The sequence below is a fragment of the Haliotis asinina genome, chromosome 16 (genome assembly GCF_037392515.1).
Source record: "Haliotis asinina isolate JCU_RB_2024 chromosome 16, JCU_Hal_asi_v2, whole genome shotgun sequence".
Classification (NCBI taxonomy): domain Eukaryota; kingdom Metazoa; phylum Mollusca; class Gastropoda; order Lepetellida; family Haliotidae; genus Haliotis; species Haliotis asinina.
The window spans coordinates 15,326,087-15,347,480 of NC_090295.1; the positions used below are offsets into that span (position 1 = coordinate 15,326,087).

Genomic DNA, 21,394 nt, shown 5'->3' on the forward strand with positions numbered 1-21,394 from the left:
TTGTCCTGGCACATTTCATGGAATACGAAGAATGTCCGCTGTCGAGTTACAAAATAAATTCACAATCATTCTGAGAGTTCTGTGTACGACTGTCTGTTACATCTGTAAGATAACAGAGGTTCCAATTTGTACGTTAAACACTGCTGCATCTGGTTCACTAACTCTCTTGTCTCCCCTTGGTGATGAACAACACATATGCATTAACATCATCTCGTGGGCATGCATGTGCAAGGGGGTTGAAGAGCATATTAATGAACTAGATGTATCAAGTCTGTCATCAATACAAATACATGAGTTTCCAAGCTGACTTGCACATGAGTAGACACACATGTTAATGCTTTGACGTTGGATAAACAGTCAATGAGCAATCGACCGTTGATTTTTATAGGAATGAAATGAAATGAAGGATGGATGAACATGTAATGACCCTGTGAATTCATTATGGATTGCCGTAGAAAGGGTTTTATGCTTTTCTTTACATGGCCACATCCATGCTTTGAATACATATGTATCAACTCTCATCACATCCATTTCTCTTTGTCGAAATATTGATAGGACATTGATCATAGTGAGCCGATTGCTATTTTTGTATTCAGTGAAAGGAAACGTATTCTAAATAACCTCAATGTACACTAGAACGGAGACGTGAATACTTGGTACTATTACTGTTATCGATAACAGCACCCGTGAAACTGACTTGCCTGCGCCATAAGAATAAACAAACAACAGACCTTTGTTTATTTAATGGACCTACTAGTGAGAATGCTCATGTTCAAAATTAAATCAATTAAAGGTATTACTTTCATTAAAATATTTTCAAAACACTATGACCTTTTTGTGTCATGATTGTGCCAAAATGGTGACTCTTTTGGTCCTGTGACTATTTTTCCGATCCACTTCGGGAATATTCCAATTCCCTCAATATTTTATGTGAATACACAGAAAGTGCTTCCTCCGTTGCACTAAGACATACGTTAAAACAAGCATTGAGAGGGATAGTAGAAGCTGACGGGTTTTGTTTCGAATATATTACATTTACTTGATTCATACATATGTTCATATGCATATTTTCTCACATGTGGTACATTACAAATTATTACCAACACCCGCGAGGAGATCCCGTTTAATATCGTTTTGATATTTTCACTGTGTGTAGTTCAGTGATTCTCGGTGTTGATTAGTCAGCGAAGAAGATACGAACTATGACTGGTGGACGGAGCTACTTTTCATGATCCAAGTTCATTTACAACTTTTACCGTTTCGTTGATAATTAGAACGTACTGTACTCACACATTCCGAGATATAAAGAAAAGAAAACATAAATATGAATACTTTTTTATTATACATTATTTTGCAGTGAAATTGCGTTATAAATAGTAAACCAAAAACCCCGTTTGCATTGTTTGTAAACAAACATGGCCGACACTAGGCTAACCCTAATCCCGAAAACGTCTCATCCAGATCCTCTCTAACAATGGGTTTACTCTTCAATTAATGTTACTCTTCGATTAATGAGAAACAACATCAGTGCATCAACAAAATGTTGTCAAACCACTCCTCCACTCTACCCATTCAACCTCTACCTAAGACCGCCAATATGATGTCACAGTCTGTGTCGCATGCCGTAAATCTTCATTTTGAACATACGCTATTCTCAGGTCCTATTCAGGGTGATGCATTCCGCTTATATAAACTTCCCGAATGACTCCACTGTTCCAAAGAGGGCGTTCTTTCCATTGACTCGGGTTCCGGCTAGAGTTATTCTTCTTGAAACCTTTGAAATGGGACCGTGACTGCAACTGTACAAAATGTTGCTTAATCTTCTAACTTGTTGAGGTTCTTGATAGAAACCGGTTTCTTCATGTATTCTTGTGATGGTTGTCTTTCAGATTTCCCAACTTTTAACCGTTGACTTTCCCCCAAACTGACAGGGTTTTGCCAAGGTGTGTTTCAACACCACATCCTCACCTGTTACCAAGCACATTTGAGTCGTGAACGAACGATGTTCCAGCGCACTGACTTGAACAATTAAAGTTTAAGCTGTTATTGAGTTCAGTAATAGTGCATTTAAAAATCATTTTAACAAGTGTTAATCAATTATTTCACAAAATGTTTTTCTTGTATTCTAAAGCGATTTTACGAAGTACTATGTTCCATACTGCATTTATGATACCGCTGGAGAAGTCAGGGATAATACGTGCTGTTTCAGGTCACAAGTCCTGTCTCTGGGTGTGTGTTTTTTTTATTTCGTGGTTATTCTTTTCAAATTCCATTGTGTGTAAGAAATAGAATAACCAACTCGGTACGAGTCACAACGGGTAATATGCCCTCGTTAAAATAATGTTCCATGCCTCGCAAGATTCCAAACTGTGCACGTTAATTATTTCAACTCGGGGATACTTCCCGTAAACACTCGTACCTCGTAGGTTATTCTCTAAATATGTACGTGTGTGTTAGGAAGGTACTATGAAAGGCTGTAAACGTAACTGTTTTACAGAACTGTTTATGGCGGGAGAAGGTTTTGAGTTGTAACAATGTCTTCTACCCACGCAGAAACACCGAGGTGTTGTCATTACGAGTGTAAAATGTGCCCCGCCCTTTCTTGTTGTCAGCAAGCATGGTGGAGTTAAACTGTATGTGGCGATCACATTTACCACTTGGCTACTTATACACCAACCATCCACTAAGAAATGTAACAGAACTTGCGTTTAATGTGTAAAGTTTGTAAAGGACATTTCGATATGGATAGATGGCTGCTGACAGAAGAAATAAAGCGCAAAATAACACATCCTCTCTCTGTCGACCACCGTTGTCTCTTTGACGGTTGCACATGTCCTTGTTGAATAGCCGACACATTCGACATATCGCCCATTACCGTTGCTTTTTCCATGGTTCGATTCTTCACAGATTTATAAAGTATTTTATCCATTTATATTGTCCATGAGTATGACGCAATATATCAGGTGAAGGTCTTTACCTGTACTTTACAATAGCGCCCTGTAGTCCGCAAAGAATGACAAAGGAACCTTTATCATAAATCATCTCAATCATTTAAATGTCAACTCATTCAATCACTGTTGCACCGAAGGCTGCATGTGTGCTTATCTGAACTCCCGACATCCCAATAGATGAGACGTTAGCGTCGCATCTTTCACTATTGTACCGTCTCCTGACAATAGAAAGTTCATAAGACTGAGCAGACAGTTTTATGGCTCCTTGATGGATCTTAACAACCGCCAGACTTCACAGAAAATTCGCAATCAGACGAAGATGCTCGACGGACCACTGTGATGACGCTGAAATGGGATTTTAAATGGGGCAATTGTCAATCTGTATTAGTTTTTATTGGATAACGAGAGACCAATTGTAAGCGTGTTACAATTCGATTAAGTGAGAAGAACGAAACTGATGATCTGAAGTGGCTCTGGTGCTTTTCTACGTTTAGCTGATTTTTTTTAGGTTGTTTTCATGGTCACACACACAGACATGGTTAGAAAGTAACAGTAATAATAATATATGGCCGCCTATATGGCGCTCATATTCAGGCATATTGCCTGCTCACTGCGCAACGTCCATTACTATCCCCGGTCATTGTAATTTCAAATAGTTTTTTCATCTCTTTGGGGAGCCATGTGAATCGCAATGAACTAATAATTCACACTGACAGCACATCCTCTCAGGTACCCGTTTGACAGCTGGATGAAGGGAGACAATGTGGATCTAAGTATCTTGTCCAAGGATGCTACGCATTTGTACCCACCCCGGGACCCGATCCTAGATGCCTCCACCGCGAATCGTACCCGGGCCTTCAGCGTGATAGACAAACGCCTTACTGCACTATTACGCTCTAAAGTGGTTGATGTATTTGTAGACAACAGACAATATAGTTATTAAATATTGATAAATACATCTGCTAATATGCGTTAACACACTAATTTCTTGTAGGTTAAATGTAAGTTAAAGACCAACTGCCTGAATTAACATAACATTTCATATACTACAATAGCGGGTAGAATAAGAATAAGAATAATGTCCGCTGTCGAGTTACAAAATAAATTCACAATCATTCTGAGAGTTCTGAGTGCGACTGTCTGTTACATCAATAAGATAACAGAGGTTCCAATTTGTACGATAAAACACTGCTGCATCTGGTTCACTAACTGTCTTGTCTCCCCTTGGTGATGAACAACACATATGCATTAACATCATCTCGTGGGCATGCATGTGCAAGGGGGTTGAAGAGCATATTAATGAACTAGATGTATCAAGTCTGTCATCAGTACAAATACATGAGTTTCAAAGCTGACTTGCACATGAGTAGACACACATGTTAATGCTTTGACGTTGGATAAACAGTCAATGAACAATCGACCGTTGATTTTTATAGGAATGAAATGAAATGAAGCATGGATGAACATGTAATGACCCTGTGAATCCCTTATGGATTGCCGTAGAAAGGGTTTTATGCTTTTCTTTACATGGCCACATCCATGCTTTGAATACATATGTATCACCTCTCATCACATGCTTTTCTCTTTGTCGAAATATATTGATAGGACATTGATCATAGTGAGCCGATTGCTATTTTTGTATTCAGTGAAAGGAAACGTATTCTAAATAACCTCAATGTACACTAGAACGGAGACGTGAATACTTGGTACTATTACTGTTATCGATAACAGCACCCGTGAAACTGACTTGCCTGCGCCATAAGAATAAACAAACAACAGACCTTTGTTTATTTAATGGACCTACTAGTGAGAATGCTCATGTTCAAAATTAAATCAATTAAATTTATTACTTTCATTAAAATATTGTCAAAACACTATGACCTTTTTGTGTCATGATTGTGCCAAAATGGTGACTCTTTTGGTCCTGTGACTATTTTTCCGATCCACTTCGGGAATATTCCAATTCCCTCAATATTTTATGTGAATACATAGAAAGTTCTTCCTCCGTTGCACCAAGACATACGTTAAAACAAGCATTGAGAGGGATAGTAGAAGCTGACGGGTTTTTTTTCGAATACATTACATTTCAAATATTATATATACATGTATACTTGATGCATACATATGTTCATATGCATATTTTCTCACATGTGGTACATATTACAAATTATTACACCTGCGAGGAGATCCCGTTTAATATCGTTTTGATATTTTCACAGTGTGTAGTTCAGTGATTCCCGGTGTTCATTAGTCAGCTAAGCAGACAAGAAATATGACTGGTGGACGGAGCTACTTTTCATGATCCAAGTTCATTTACAACTTTTACCGTTTCATTGATAATGAGAACGTACTACACTCACACATTCCGGGATATAAAGAAAAGAAAACATAAATATGAATACTTTTTTATTATACATTATTTTGCAGTGAAATTGCGTTATAAATAGTAAACCAAAAACCCCGTTTGCATTGTTTGTAAACAAACATGGCCGACACTAGGCTAACCCTAATCCCGAAAACGTCTCATCCAGATCCTCTCTAACAATGGGTTTACTCTTCAATTAATGTTACTCTTCGATTAATGAGAAACAACATCAGTGCATCAACAAAATGTTGTCAAACCACTCCTAGACTCTACCCATTCAACCTCTACCTAAGACCGCCAATATGATGTCACAGTCTGTGTCGCATGCTGTAAATCTTCATTTTGAACATACGCTATTCTCAGGTCCTATTCAGGGTGATGCATTCCGCTTATATAAACTTATCGAATGACTCCACTGTTCCAAAGAGGGCGTTCTTTCCATTGACTCGGGTTCTGGCTAGAGTTATTCTTCTTGAAACCTTTGCAATGGGACCGTGACTGCAACACGCCTTCCACTGTACAAACTGTTGCTTAATCTTCTAACGTGTTGGGGTTCTTGATAGAAACCGGTTTCTTCATGTATTCTTGTGATGGTTGTTTTTCAGATTTCCCAACTTTTAACCGTTGACTTTCCCCCCAAACTGACAGGGTTTTGCCAAGGTGTGTTTCAACACCACATCCTCACCTGTTACCAAGCACATTTGAGTCGTGAACGAACGATGTTCCAGCGCACTGACTTGAACAATTAAAGTTTAAGCTGTTATTGAGTTCAGTAATAGTGCATTTAAAAATCATTTTAACAAGTGTTAATCAATTATTTCACAAAATATTTTTGTTGTATTCTAAAGCGATTTTACGAAGTACTATGTTCCATACTGCATTTATGATACCGCTGGAGAAGTCAGGGATAATACGTGCTGTTTCAGGTCACAAGTCCTGTCTCTGGGTGTGTGTTTTTTTTATTTCGTGGTTATTCTTTTCAAATTACATTGTGTGTAAGAAATAGAATAACCATCTCGGTACGAGTCACAACGGGTAATATGCCCTCGTTAAAATAATGTTCCATACCTCGCAAGATTCCAAACTGTGCATGTTAATTATTTCAACTCGGGGATACTTCCCGTAAACACTCGTACCTCGTAGGTTATTCTCTAAACATGTACGTGTGTGTTAGGAAGGTACTATGAAAGGCTGTAAACGTAACTGTTTTACAGAACTGTTTATGGCGGGAGAAGGTTTTGAGTTGTAACAATGTCTTCTACCCACGCAGAAACACCGAGGTGTTGTCACTACGAGTGTAAAATGTGCCCCGCCCTTTCTTGTTGTCAGCAAGCATGGTTGAGTTAAACTGTATGTGGCGATCACATTTACCACTTGGCTACTTATACACCAACCATCCACTAAGAAATGTAACAGAACTTGCGTTTAATGTGTAAAGTGTGTAAAGGACATTTCCACATGGATAGATGGCTGCTGACAGAAGAAATAAAGCGCAAAATAACATATCCTCTCTCTGTCGACCACCGTTGTCTCTTTGACGGTTGCACATGTCCTTGTCGAATAGCCGACACATTCGACATATCGCCCATTACCGTTGCTTTTTCCATGGTTCGATTCTTCACAGATTTGTAAAGTATTTTATCCATTTATGTTGTCCATGAGTATGCCGCAATATATCAGGTGAAGGTCTTTACCTGTACTTTACAATAGCGCCCTGTAGTCCGCAAAGAATGACAAAGGAACCTTTATCATAAATCATCTCAATCATTCAAATGTCAACTCATTCAATCACTGTTGCACCGAAGGCTGCATGTGTGCTTATCTGAACTCCCGACATCCCAATAGATGAGACGTTAGCGTCGCATCTGTCACTATTGTACCATCTCCTGACAATAGAAAGTTCATAAGACTGAGCAGACAGTTTTATGGCTCCTTGATGGATCTTAACAACCGCCAGACTTCACAGAAAATTCGCAATCAGACGAAGATGCTCGACGGACCACTGTGATGATGCTGAAATGGGATTTTAAATGGGGCAATTGTCAATCTGTATTAGTTTTTATTGGATAACGAGAGACCAATTGTAAGCGTGTTACAATTCGATTAAGTGAGAAGAACGAAACTGATGATCTGAAGTGGCTCTGGTGCTTTTCTACGTTTAGCTGATTTTTTTTAGGTTGTTTTCATGGTCACACACACAGACATGGTTAGAAAGTAACAGTAATAATAATATATGGCCGCCTATATGGCGCTCATATTCAGGCATATTGCCTGCTCACTGCGCAACGTCCATTACTATCCCCGGTCATTGTAATTTCAAATAGTTTTTTCATCTCTTTGGGGAGCCATGTGAATCGCAATGAACTAATAATTCACACTGACAGCACATCCTCTCAGGTACCCGTTTGACAGCTGGATGAAGGGAGACAATGTGGATCTAAGTATCTTGTCCAAGGATGCTACGCATTTGTACCCACCCCGGGACCCGATCCTAGATGCCTCCACCGCGAATCGTACCCGGGCCTTCAGCGTGATAGGCAAACGCCTTACTGCACTATTACGCTCTAAAGTGGTTGATGTATTTGTAGACAACAGACAATATAGTTATTAAATATTGATAAATACATCTGCTAATATGCGTTAACACACTAATTTCTTGTAGGTTAAATGTAAGTTAAAGACCAACTGCCTGAATTAACATAACATTTCATATACTACAATAGCGGGTAGAATAAGAATAAGAATAATGTCCGCTGTCGAGTTACAAAATAAATTCACAATCATTCTGAGAGTTCTGAGTGCGACTGTCTGTTACATCAATAAGATAACAGAGGTTCCAATTTGTACGATAAAACACTGCTGCATCTGGTTCACTAACTGTCTTGTCTCCCCTTGGTGATGAACAACACATATGCATTAACATCATCTCGTGGGCATGCATGTGCAAGGGGGTTGAAGAGCATATTAATGAACTAGATGTATCAAGTCTGTCATCAGTACAAATACATGAGTTTCAAAGCTGACTTGCACATGAGTAGACACACATGTTAATGCTTTGACGTTGGATAAACAGTCAATGAACAATCGACCGTTGATTTTTATAGGAATGAAATGAAATGAAGCATGGATGAACATGTAATGACCCTGTGAATCCCTTATGGATTGCCGTAGAAAGGGTTTTATGCTTTTCTTTACATGGCCACATCCATGCTTTGAATACATATGTATCACCTCTCATCACATGCTTTTCTCTTTGTCGAAATATATTGATAGGACATTGATCATAGTGAGCCGATTGCTATTTTTGTATTCAGTGAAAGGAAACGTATTCTAAATAACCTCAATGTACACTAGAACGGAGACGTGAATACTTGGTACTATTACTGTTATCGATAACAGCACCCGTGAAACTGACTTGCCTGCGCCATAAGAATAAACAAACAACAGACCTTTGTTTATTTAATGGACCTACTAGTGAGAATGCTCATGTTCAAAATTAAATCAATTAAATTTATTACTTTCATTAAAATATTGTCAAAACACTATGACCTTTTTGTGTCATGATTGTGCCAAAATGGTGACTCTTTTGGTCCTGTGACTATTTTTCCGATCCACTTCGGGAATATTCCAATTCCCTCAATATTTTATGTGAATACATAGAAAGTTCTTCCTCCGTTGCACCAAGACATACGTTAAAACAAGCATTGAGAGGGATAGTAGAAGCTGACGGGGTTTTTTTCGAATACATTACATTTCAAATATTATATATACATGTATACTTGATGCATACATATGTTCATATGCATATTTTCTCACATGTGGTACATATTACAAATTATTACACCTGCGAGGAGATCCCGTTTAATATCGTTTTGATATTTTCACAGTGTGTAGTTCAGTGATTCCCGGTGTTCATTAGTCAGCTAAGCAGACAAGAAATATGACTGGTGGACGGAGCTACTTTTCATGATCCAAGTTCATTTACAACTTTTACCGTTTCATTGATAATGAGAACGTACTACACTCACATATTCCGGGATATAAAGAAAAGAAAACATAAATATGAATACTTTTTTATTATACATTATTTTGCAGTGAAATTGCGTTATAAATAGTAAACCAAAAACCCCGTTTGCATTGTTTGTAAACAAACATGGCCGACACTAGGCTAACCCTAATCCCGAAAACGTCTCATCCAGATCCTCTCTAACAATGGGTTTACTCTTCAATTAATGTTACTCTTCGATTAATGAGAAACAACATCAGTGCATCAACAAAATGTTGTCAAACCACTCCTAGACTCTACCCATTCAACCTCTACCTAAGACCGCCAATATGATGTCACAGTCTGTGTCGCATGCTGTAAATCTTCATTTTGAACATACGCTATTCTCAGGTCCTATTCAGGGTGATGCATTCCGCTTATATAAACTTATCGAATGACTCCACTGTTCCAAAGAGGGCGTTCTTTCCATTGACTCGGGTTCTGGCTAGAGTTATTCTTCTTGAAACCTTTGCAATGGGACCGTGACTGCAACACGCCTTCCACTGTACAAACTGTTGCTTAATCTTCTAACTTGTTGGGGTTCTTGATAGAAACCGGTTTCTTCATGTATTCTTGTGATGGTTGTTTTTCAGATTTCCCAACTTTTAACCGTTGACTTTCCCCCCAAACTGACAGGGTTTTGCCAAGGTGTGTTTCAACACCACATCCTCACCTGTTACCAAGCACATTTGAGTCGTGAACGAACGATGTTCCAGCGCACTGACTTGAACAATTAAAGTTTAAGCTGTTATTGAGTTCAGTAATAGTGCATTTAAAAATCATTTTAACAAGTGTTAATCAATTATTTCACAAAATATTTTTGTTGTATTCTAAAGCGATTTTACGAAGTACTATGTTCCATACTGCATTTATGATACCGCTGGAGAAGTCAGGGATAATACGTGCTGTTTCAGGTCACAAGTCCTGTCTCTGGGTGTGTGCTTTTTTTATTTCGTGGTTATTCTTTTCAAATTACATTGTGTGTAAGAAATAGAATAACCAACTCGGTACGAGTCACAACGGGTAATATGCCCTCGTTAAAATAATGTTCCATGCCTCGCAAGATTCCAAACTGTGCACGTTAATTATTTCAACTCGGGGATACTTCCCGTAAACACTCGTACCTCGTAGGTTATTCTCTAAACATGTACGTGTGTGTTAGGAAGGTACTATGAAAGGCTGTAAACGTAACTGTTTTACAGAACTGTTTATGGCGGGAGAAGGTTTTGAGTTGTAACAATGTCTTCTACCCACGCAGAAACACCGAGGTGTTGTCACTACGAGTGTAAAATGTGCCCCGCCCTTTCTTGTTGTCAGCAAGCATGGTGGAGTTAAACTGTATGTGGCGATCACATTTACCACTTGGCTACTTATACACCAACCATCCACTAAGAAATGTAACAGAACTTGCGTTTAATGTGTAAAGTGTGTAAAGGACATTTCCATATGGATAGATGGCTGCTGACAGAAGAAATAAAGCGCAAAATAACATATCCTCTCTCTGTCGACCACCGTTGTCTCTTTGACGGTTGCACATGTCCTTGTCGAATAGCCGACACATTCGACATATCGCCCATTACCGTTGCTTTTTCCATGGTTCGATTCTTCACAGATTTGTAAAGTATTTTATCCATTTATATTGTCCATGAGTATGCCGCAATATATCAGGTGAAGGTCTTTACCTGTACTTTACAATAGCGCCCTGTAGTCGCAAAGAATGACAAAGGAACCTTTATCATAAATCATCTCAATCATTTAAATGTCAACTCATTCAATCACTGTTGCACCGAAGGCTGCATGTGTGCTTATCTGAACTCCCGACATCCCAATAGATGAGACGTTAGCGTCGCATCTTTCACTATTGTACCGTCTCCTGACAATAGAAAGTTCATAAGACTGAGCAGACAGTTTTATGGCTCCTTGATGGATCTTAACAACCGCCAGACTTCACAGAAAATTCGCAATCAGACGAAGATGCTCGACGGACCACTGTGATGACGCTGAAATGGGATTTTAAATGGGGCAATTGTCAATCTGTATTAGTTTTTATTGGATAACGAGAGACCAATTGTAAGCGTGTTACAATTCGATTAAGTGAGAAGAACGAAACTGATGATCTGAAGTGGCTCTGGTGCTTTTCTACGTTTAGCTGATTTTTTTTAGGTTGTTTTCATGGTCACACACACAGACATGGTTAGAAAGTAACAGTAATAATAATATATGGCCGCCTATATGGCGCTCATATTCAGGCATATTGCCTGCTCACTGCGCAACGTCCATTACTATCCCCGGTCATTGTAATTTCAAATAGTTTTTTCATCTCTTTGGGGAGCCATGTGAATCGCAATGAACTAATAATTCACACTGACAGCACATCCTCTCAGGTACCCGTTTGGCAGCTGGATGAAGGGAGACAATGTGGATCTAAGTATCTTGTCCAAGGATGCTACGCATTTGTACCCACCCCGGGACCCGATCCTAGATGCCTCCACCGCGAATCGTACCCGGGCCTTCAGCGTGATAGGCAAACGCCTTACTGCACTATTACGCTCTAAAGTGGTTGATGTATTTGTAGACAACAGACAATATAGTTATTAAATATTGATAAATACATCTGCTAATATGCGTTAACACACTAATTTCTTGTAGGTTAAATGTAAGTTAAAGACCAACTGCCTGAATTAACATAACATTTCATATACTACAATAGCGGGTAGAATAAGAATAAGAATAATGTCCGCTGTCGAGTTACAAAATAAATTCACAATCATTCTGAGAGTTCTGAGTGCGACTGTCTGTTACATCAATAAGATAACAGAGGTTCCAATTTGTACGATAAAACACTGCTGCATCTGGTTCACTAACTGTCTTGTCTCCCCTTGGTGATGAACAACACATATGCATTAACATCATCTCGTGGGCATGCATGTGCAAGGGGGTTGAAGAGCATATTAATGAACTAGATGTATCAAGTCTGTCATCAGTACAAATACATGAGTTTCAAAGCTGACTTGCACATGAGTAGACACACATGTTAATGCTTTGACGTTGGATAAACAGTCAATGAACAATCGACCGTTGATTTTTATAGGAATGAAATGAAATGAAGCATGGATGAACATGTAATGACCCTGTGAATCCCTTATGGATTGCCGTAGAAAGGGTTTTATGCTTTTCTTTACATGGCCACATCCATGCTTTGAATACATATGTATCACCTCTCATCACATGCTTTTCTCTTTGTCGAAATATATTGATAGGACATTGATCATAGTGAGCCGATTGCTATTTTTGTATTCAGTGAAAGGAAACGTATTCTAAATAACCTCAATGTACACTAGAACGGAGACGTGAATACTTGGTACTATTACTGTTATCGATAACAGCACCCGTGAAACTGACTTGCCTGCGCCATAAGAATAAACAAACAACAGACCTTTGTTTATTTAATGGACCTACTAGTGAGAATGCTCATGTTCAAAATTAAATCAATTAAATTTATTACTTTCATTAAACTATTTTCAAAACACTATGACCTTTTTGTGTCATGATTGTGCCAAAATGGTGACTCTTTTGGTCCTGTGACTATTTTTCCGATCCACTTCGGGAATATTCCAATTCCCTCAATATTTTATGTGAATACATAGAAAGTTCTTCCTCCGTTGCACCAAGACATACGTTAAAACAAGCATTGAGAGGGATAGTAGAAGCTGACGGGTTTTTTTTCGAATACATTACATTTCAAATATTATATATACATGTATACTTGATGCATACATATGTTCATATGCATATTTTCTCACATGTGGTACATATTACAAATTATTACACCTGCGAGGAGATCCCGTTTAATATCGTTTTGATATTTTCACAGTGTGTAGTTCAGTGATTCCCGGTGTTCATTAGTCAGCTAAGCAGACAAGAAATATGACTGGTGGACGGAGCTACTTTTCATGATCCAAGTTCATTTACAACTTTTACCGTTTCATTGATAATGAGAACGTACTACACTCACACATTCCGGGATATAAAGAAAAGAAAACATAAATATGAATACTTTTTTATTATACATTATTTTGCAGTGAAATTGCGTTATAAATAGTAAACCAAAAACCCCGTTTGCATTGTTTGTAAACAAACATGGCCGACACTAGGCTAACCCTAATCCCGAAAACGTCTCATCCAGATCCTCTCTAACAATGGGTTTACTCTTCAATTAATGTTACTCTTCGATTAATGAGAAACAACATCAGTGCATCAACAAAATGTTGTCAAACCACTCCTAGACTCTACCCATTCAACCTCTACCTAAGACCGCCAATATGATGTCACAGTCTGTGTCGCATGCCGTAAATCTTCATTTTGAACATACGCTATTCTCAGGTCCTATTCAGGGTGATGCATTCCGCTTATATAAACTTATCGAATGACTCCACTGTTCCAAAGAGGGCGTTCTTTCCATTGACTCGGGTTCTGGCTAGAGTTATTCTTCTTGAAACCTTTGCAATGGGACCGTGACTGCAACACGCCTTCCACTGTACAAACTGTTGCTTAATCTTCTAACTTGTTGGGGTTCTTGATAGAAACCGGTTTCTTCATGTATTCTTGTGATGGTTGTTTTTCAGATTTCCCAACTTTTAACCGTTGACTTTCCCCCCAAACTGACAGGGTTTTGCCAAGGTGTGTTTCAACACCACATCCTCACCTGTTACCAAGCACATTTGAGTCGTGAACGAACGATGTTCCAGCGCACTGACTTGAACAATTAAAGTTTAAGCTGTTATTGAGTTCAGTAATAGTGCATTTAAAAATCATTTTAACAAGTGTTAATCAATTATTTCACAAAATATTTTTGTTGTATTCTAAAGCGATTTTACGAAGTACTATGTTCCATACTGCATTTATGATACCGCTGGAGAAGTCAGGGATAATACGTGCTGTTTCAGGTCACAAGTCCTGTCTCTGGGTGTGTGTTTTTTTTATTTCGTGGTTATTCTTTTCAAATTACATTGTGTGTAAGAAATAGAATAACCAACTCGGTACGAGTCACAACGGGTAATATGCCCTCGTTAAAATAATGTTCCATGCCTCGCAAGATTCCAAACTGTGCACGTTAATTATTTCAACTCGGGGATACTTCCCGTAAACACTCGTACCTCGTAGGTTATTCTCTAAACATGTACGTGTGTGTTAGGAAGGTACTATGAAAGGCTGTAAACGTAACTGTTTTACAGAACTGTTTATGGCGGGAGAAGGTTTTGAGTTGTAACAATGTCTTCTACCCACGCAGAAACACCGAGGTGTTGTCACTACGAGTGTAAAATGTGCCCCGCCCTTTCTTGTTGTCAGCAAGCATGGTTGAGTTAAACTGTATGTGGCGATCACATTTACCACTTGGCTACTTATACACCAACCATCCACTAAGAAATGTAACAGAACTTGCGTTTAATGTGTAAAGTGTGTAAAGGACATTTCGATATGGATAGATGGCTGCTGACAGAAGAAATAAAGCGCAAAATAACATATCCTCTCTCTGTCGACCACCGTTGTCTCTTTGACGGTTGCACATGTCCTTGTCGAATAGCCGACACATTCGACATATCGCCCATTGCCGTTGCTTTTTCCATGGTTCGATTCTTCACAGATTTATAAAGTATTTTATCCATTTATATTGTCCATGAGTATGCCGCAATATATCAGGTGAAGGTCTTTACCTGTACTTTACAATAGCGCCCTGTAGTCCGCAAAGAATGACAAAGGAACCTTTATCATAAATCATCTCAATCATTTAAATGTCAACTCATTCAATCACTGTTGCACCGAAGGCTGCATGTGTGCTTATCTGAACTCCCGACATCCCAATAGATGAGACGTTAGCGTCGCATCTTTCACTATTGTACCGTCTCCTGACAATAGAAAGTTCATAAGACTGAGCAGACAGTTTTATGGCTCCTTGATGGATCTTAACAACCGCCAGACTTCACAGAAAATTCGCAATCAGACGAAGATGCTCGACGGACCACTGTGATGACGCTGAAATGGGATTTTAAATGGGGCAATTGTCAATCTGTATTAGTTTTTATTGGATAACGAGAGACCAATTGTAAGCGTGTTACAATTCGATTAAGTGAGAAGAACGAAACTGATGATCTGAAGTGGCTCTGGTGCTTTTCTACGTTTAGCTGATTTTTTTTAGGTTGTTTTCATGGTCACACACACAGACATGGTTAGAAAGTAACAGTAATAATAATATATGGCCGCCTATATGGCGCTCATATTCAGGCATATTGCCTGCTCACTGCGCAACGTCCATTACTATCCCCGGTCATTGTAATTTCAAATAGTTTTTTCATCTCTTTGGGGAGCCATGTGAATCGCAATGAACTAATAATTCACACTGACAGCACATCCTCTCAGGTACCCGTTTGACAGCTGGATGAAGGGAGACAATGTGGATCTAAGTATCTTGTCCAAGGATGCTACGCATTTGTACCCACCCCGGGACCCGATCCTAGATGCCTCCACCGCGAATCGTACCCGGGCCTTCAGCGTGATAGGCAAACGCCTTACTGCACTATTACGCTCTAAAGTGGTTGATGTATTTGTAGACAACAGACAATATAGTTATTAAATATTGATAAATACATCTGCTAATATGCGTTAACACACTAATTTCTTGTAGGTTAAATGTAAGTTAAAGACCAACTGCCTGAATTAACATAACATTTCATATACTACAATAGCGGGTAGAATAAGAATAAGAATAATGTCCGCTGTCGAGTTACAAAATAAATTCACAATCATTCTGAGAGTTCTGAGTGCGACTGTCTGTTACATCAATAAGATAACAGAGGTTCCAATTTGTACGATAAAACACTGCTGCATCTGGTTCACTAACTGTCTTGTCTCCCCTTGGTGATGAACAACACATATGCATTAACATCATCTCGTGGGCATGCATGTGCAAGGGGGTTGAAGAGCATATTAATGAACTAGATGTATCAAGTCTGTCATCAGTACAAATACATGAGTTTCAAAGCTGACTTGCACATGAGTAGACACACATGTTAATGCTTTGACGTTGGATAAACAGTCAATGAACAATCGACCGTTGATTTTTATAGGAATGAAATGAAATGAAGCATGGATGAACATGTAATGACCCTGTGAATCCCTTATGGATTGCCGTAGAAAGGGTTTTATGCTTTTCTTTACATGGCCACATCCATGCTTTGAATACATATGTATCACCTCTCATCACATGCTTTTCTCTTTGTCGAAATATATTGATAGGACATTGATCATAGTGAGCCGATTGCTATTTTTGTATTCAGTGAAAGGAAACGTATTCTAAATAACCTCAATGTACACTAGAACGGAGACGTGAATACTTGGTACTATTACTGTTATCGATAACAGCACCCGTGAAACTGACTTGCCTGCGCCATAAGAATAAACAAACAACAGACCTTTGTTTATTTAATGGACCTACTAGTGAGAATGCTCATGTTCAAAATTAAATCAATTAAATTTATTACTTTCATTAAAATATTGTCAAAACACTATGACCTTTTTGTGTCATGATTGTGCCAAAATGGTGACTCTTTTGGTCCTGTGACTATTTTTCCGATCCACTTCGGGAATATTCCAATTCCCTCAATATTTTATGTGAATACATAGAAAGTTCTTCCTCCGTTGCACCAAGACATACGTTAAAACAAGCATTGAGAGGGATAGTAGAAGCTGACGGGTTTTTTTTCGAATACATTACATTTCAAATATTATATATACATGTATACTTGATGCATACATATGTTCATATGCATATTTTCTCACATGTGGTACATATTACAAATTATTACACCTGCGAGGAGATCCCGTTTAATATCGTTTTGATATTTTCACAGTGTGTAGTTCAGTGATTCCCGGTGTTCATTAGTCAGCTAAGCAGACAAGAAATATGACTGGTGGACGGAGCTACTTTTCATGATCCAAGTTCATTTACAACTTTTACCGTTTCATTGATAATGAGAACGTACTACACTCACATATTCCGGGATATAAAGAAAAGAAAACATAAATATGAATACTTTTTTATTATACATTATTTTGCAGTGAAATTGCGTTATAAATAGTAAACCAAAAACCCCGTTTGCATTGTTTGTAAACAAACATGGCCGACACTAGGCTAACCCTAATCCCGAAAACGTCTCATCCAGATCCTCTCTAACAATGGGTTTACTCTTCAATTAATGTTACTCTTCGATTAATGAGAAACAACATCAGTGCATCAACAAAATGTTGTCAAACCACTCCTAGACTCTACCCATTCAACCTCTACCTAAGACCGCCAATATGATGTCACAGTCTGTGTCGCATGCTGTAAATCTTCATTTTGAACATACGCTATTCTCAGGTCCTATTCAGGGTGATGCATTCCGCTTATATAAACTTATCGAATGACTCCACTGTTCCAAAGAGGGCGTTCTTTCCATTGACTCGGGTTCTGGCTAGAGTTATTCTTCTTGAAACCTTTGCAATGGGACCGTGACTGCAACACGCCTTCCACTGTACAAACTGTTGCTTAATCTTCTAACTTGTTGGGGTTCTTGATAGAAACCGGTTTCTTCATGTATTCTTGTGATGGTTGTTTTTCAGATTTCCCAACTTTTAACCGTTGACTTTCCCCCCAAACTGACAGGGTTTTGCCAAGGTGTGTTTCAACACCACATCCTCACCTGTTACCAAGCACATTTGAGTCGTGAACGAACGATGTTCCAGCGCACTGACTTGAACAATTAAAGTTTAAGCTGTTATTGAGTTCAGTAATAGTGCATTTAAAAATCATTTTAACAAGTGTTAATCAATTATTTCACAAAATATTTTTGTTGTATTCTAAAGCGATTTTACGAAGTACTATGTTCCATACTGCATTTATGATACCGCTGGAGAAGTCAGGGATAATACGTGCTGTTTCAGGTCACAAGTCCTGTCTCTGGGTGTGTGCTTTTTTTATTTCGTGGTTATTCTTTTCAAATTACATTGTGTGTAAGAAATAGAATAACCAACTCGGTACGAGTCACAACGGGTAATATGCCCTCGTTAAAATAATGTTCCATGCCTCGCAAGATTCCAAACTGTGCACGTTAATTATTTCAACTCGGGGATACTTCCCGTAAACACTCGTACCTCGTAGGTTATTCTCTAAACATGTACGTGTGTGTTAGGAAGGTACTATGAAAGGCTGTAAACGTAACTGTTTTACAGAACTGTTTATGGCGGGAGAAGGTTTTGAGTTGTAACAATGTCTTCTACCCACGCAGAAACACCGAGGTGTTGTCACTACGAGTGTAAAATGTGCCCCGCCCTTTCTTGTTGTCAGCAAGCATGGTGGAGTTAAACTGTATGTGGCGATCACATTTACCACTTGGCTACTTATACACCAACCATCCACTAAGAAATGTAACAGAACTTGCGTTTAATGTGTAAAGTTTGTAAAGGACATTTCCATATGGATAGATGACTGCTGACAGAAGAAATAAAGCGCAAAATAGCACATCCTCTCTCTGTCGACTACCATTGTCTCTTTGACGGTTGCACATGTCCTTGTCGAATAGCCGACACATTCGACATATCGCCCATTACCGTTGCTTTTTCCATGGTTTGATTCTTCACAGATTTGTAAAGTATTTTATCTATTTATATTGTCCATGAGTATGCCGCAATATATCAGGTGAAGGTCTTTACCTGTACTTTACAATAGCGCCCTGTAGTCCGCAAAGAATGACAAAGGAACCTTTATCATAAATCATCTCAATCATTTAAATGTCAACTCATTCAATCACTGTTGCACCGAAGGCTGCATGTGTGCTTATCTGAACTCCCGACATCCCAATAGATGAGACGTTAGCGTCGCATCTTTCACTATTGTACCATCTCCTGACAATAGAAAGTTCATAAGACTGAGCAGACAGTTTTATGGCTCCTTGATGGATCTTAACAACCGCCAGACTTCACAGAAAATTCGCAATCAGACGAAGATGCTCGACGGACCACTGTGATGACGCTGAAATGGGATTTTAAATGGGGCAATTGTCAATCTGTATTAGTTTTTATTGGATAACGAGAGACCAATTGTAAGCGTGTTACAATTCGATTAAGTGAGAAGAACGAAACTGATGATCTGAAGTGGCTCTGGTGCTTTTCTACGTTTAGCTGATTTTTTTTAGGTTGTTTTCATGGTCACACACACAGACATGGTTAGAAAGTAACAGTAATAATAATATATGGCCGCCTATATGGCGCTCATATTCAGGCATATTGCCTGCTCACTGCGCAACGTCCATTACTATCCCCGGTCATTGTAATTTCAAATAGTTTTTTCATCTCTTTGGGGAGCCATGTGAATCGCAATGAACTAATAATTCACACTGACAGCACATCCTCTCAGGTACCCGTTTGACAGCTGGATGAAGGGAGACAATGTGGATCTAAGTATCTTGTCCAAGGATGCTACGCATTTGTACCCACCCCGGGACCCGATCCTAGATGCCTCCACCGCGAATCGTACCCGGGCCTTCAGCGTGATAGGCAAACGCCTTACTGCACTATTACGCGCTAAAGTGGTTGATGTATTTGTAGACAACAGACAATATAGTTATTAAATATTGATAAATACATCTGCTAATATGCGTTAACACACTAATTTCTTATAGGTTAAACGTAAGTTAAAGACCAATTGCCTGAAGTATTGTATGAAGTACTTCCATGAAATTAACATTTCATATACTACAACAGCGGGTCTTAGAAAGTGTAACACTCTAACAATCGGTCGCTCGGGATCCAGTAAAACACTACACGATTGTGGAATCGACACCGTGATTTCAGCCCAGATTTCTTCTAGATGTAGAAAACTGTGTTGCATCTATTGTTATGAAAGAAATTTTATTTTGAAATTGTAGGCCATCTGCTTATGTACGGAAGGCGATACAAATAATAATACGGGACATAATGTCCTGTTGTGTATGCAGTTAAAAGAGATATTCCGAGAGTACCATGGAAAACACTATGTTTCTTTGAAAAAATAACCATTTGTTGAAAGAATTACAGCGAAACGTCACATTTATCACTAAAATTTTAACTTTAATTCCAAAGAAAAAGAAAGTGAGCATTGAAAATTTTAAAATCTAAATTCATCAAACCTGTGTCGACACATGACGATTTAAATTCAGAAATTAGTGACATGTATCCAACATGCATGTACCTGCCATGTTCCGTGACGTCAGTGATTTCGTCCTTGAGACGTGCAATACGTTGTCACACATGCATTCCGGGAAAGAGAAACAGAGCAAATGAATGCCACACAATACTGTCAGTTTGGAAAGCTCAACGATCGTTCAAAAACATAAACGGCTATTGAAACGCATAGCATGCCAAGGCTAACGTTTGCACAGCGCCATGAGGCCACTGGATGGTACGTGGGGGAATGTGGCTGAACATCGCTGAACATCGCTTTAGTGGTGGTGGTGATTTGGGGTGGAATAGCAGCACGCCAGAAAACTCCTTTGGTGATTGTTCAGGGCAACTTAACTGTTTTTTCTGCAACGTCATCACCCTGGGTTAACGTTCAAACAGGACAATGCCCGCCCTTATACGGCAAGGGTTTGTTATATATTTCTTGCAACACCACAACATTGACTCACTGCCTTGGCCTGCAAATTCACCAGATCTCTCTCCGATAGAGCATGTTTGGGACGAGATGGATCGACGTCTCCTTGACCTTGCAACAGAACTTGAGAGACTCTGGCGTGGCATCCCACAAGCCTTCCGATAGGCTGTATGCGTCGTCGATGCTGTTCTCAATGTCGATGGTGGGCATACCCGTTATTGGGCTTGTGACGTGGTCGTTTGACCCCTGTCCCTGACCCCTTGTGGACTCGTGACGTCATTGTGATTTACTTTTCAAATGAAATTCTCCTTACTTTATATGGTCTCATGATCCCTCCATTAAAGTTTATATGTACCTTTGACATT

The 21,394-nt window shown here is 39.0% G+C and overlaps 1 protein-coding gene across 1 annotated transcript in view; it reads left to right on the forward strand.

Annotated features, from left to right (window-relative positions):
• Positions 1–20,749: 20,749 nt before the first annotated feature.
• The window catches only part of LOC137267918 (F-actin-capping protein subunit beta), a 384,252-nt gene continuing 383,607 nt past the window's right edge, over positions 20,750–21,394 (forward strand). The window contains exon 1 of the mRNA XM_067802369.1: positions 20,750–20,755. The gene's annotated coding sequence lies outside the window, so the exon portion shown is untranslated. The remainder of the gene's footprint in view (positions 20,756–21,394) is intronic.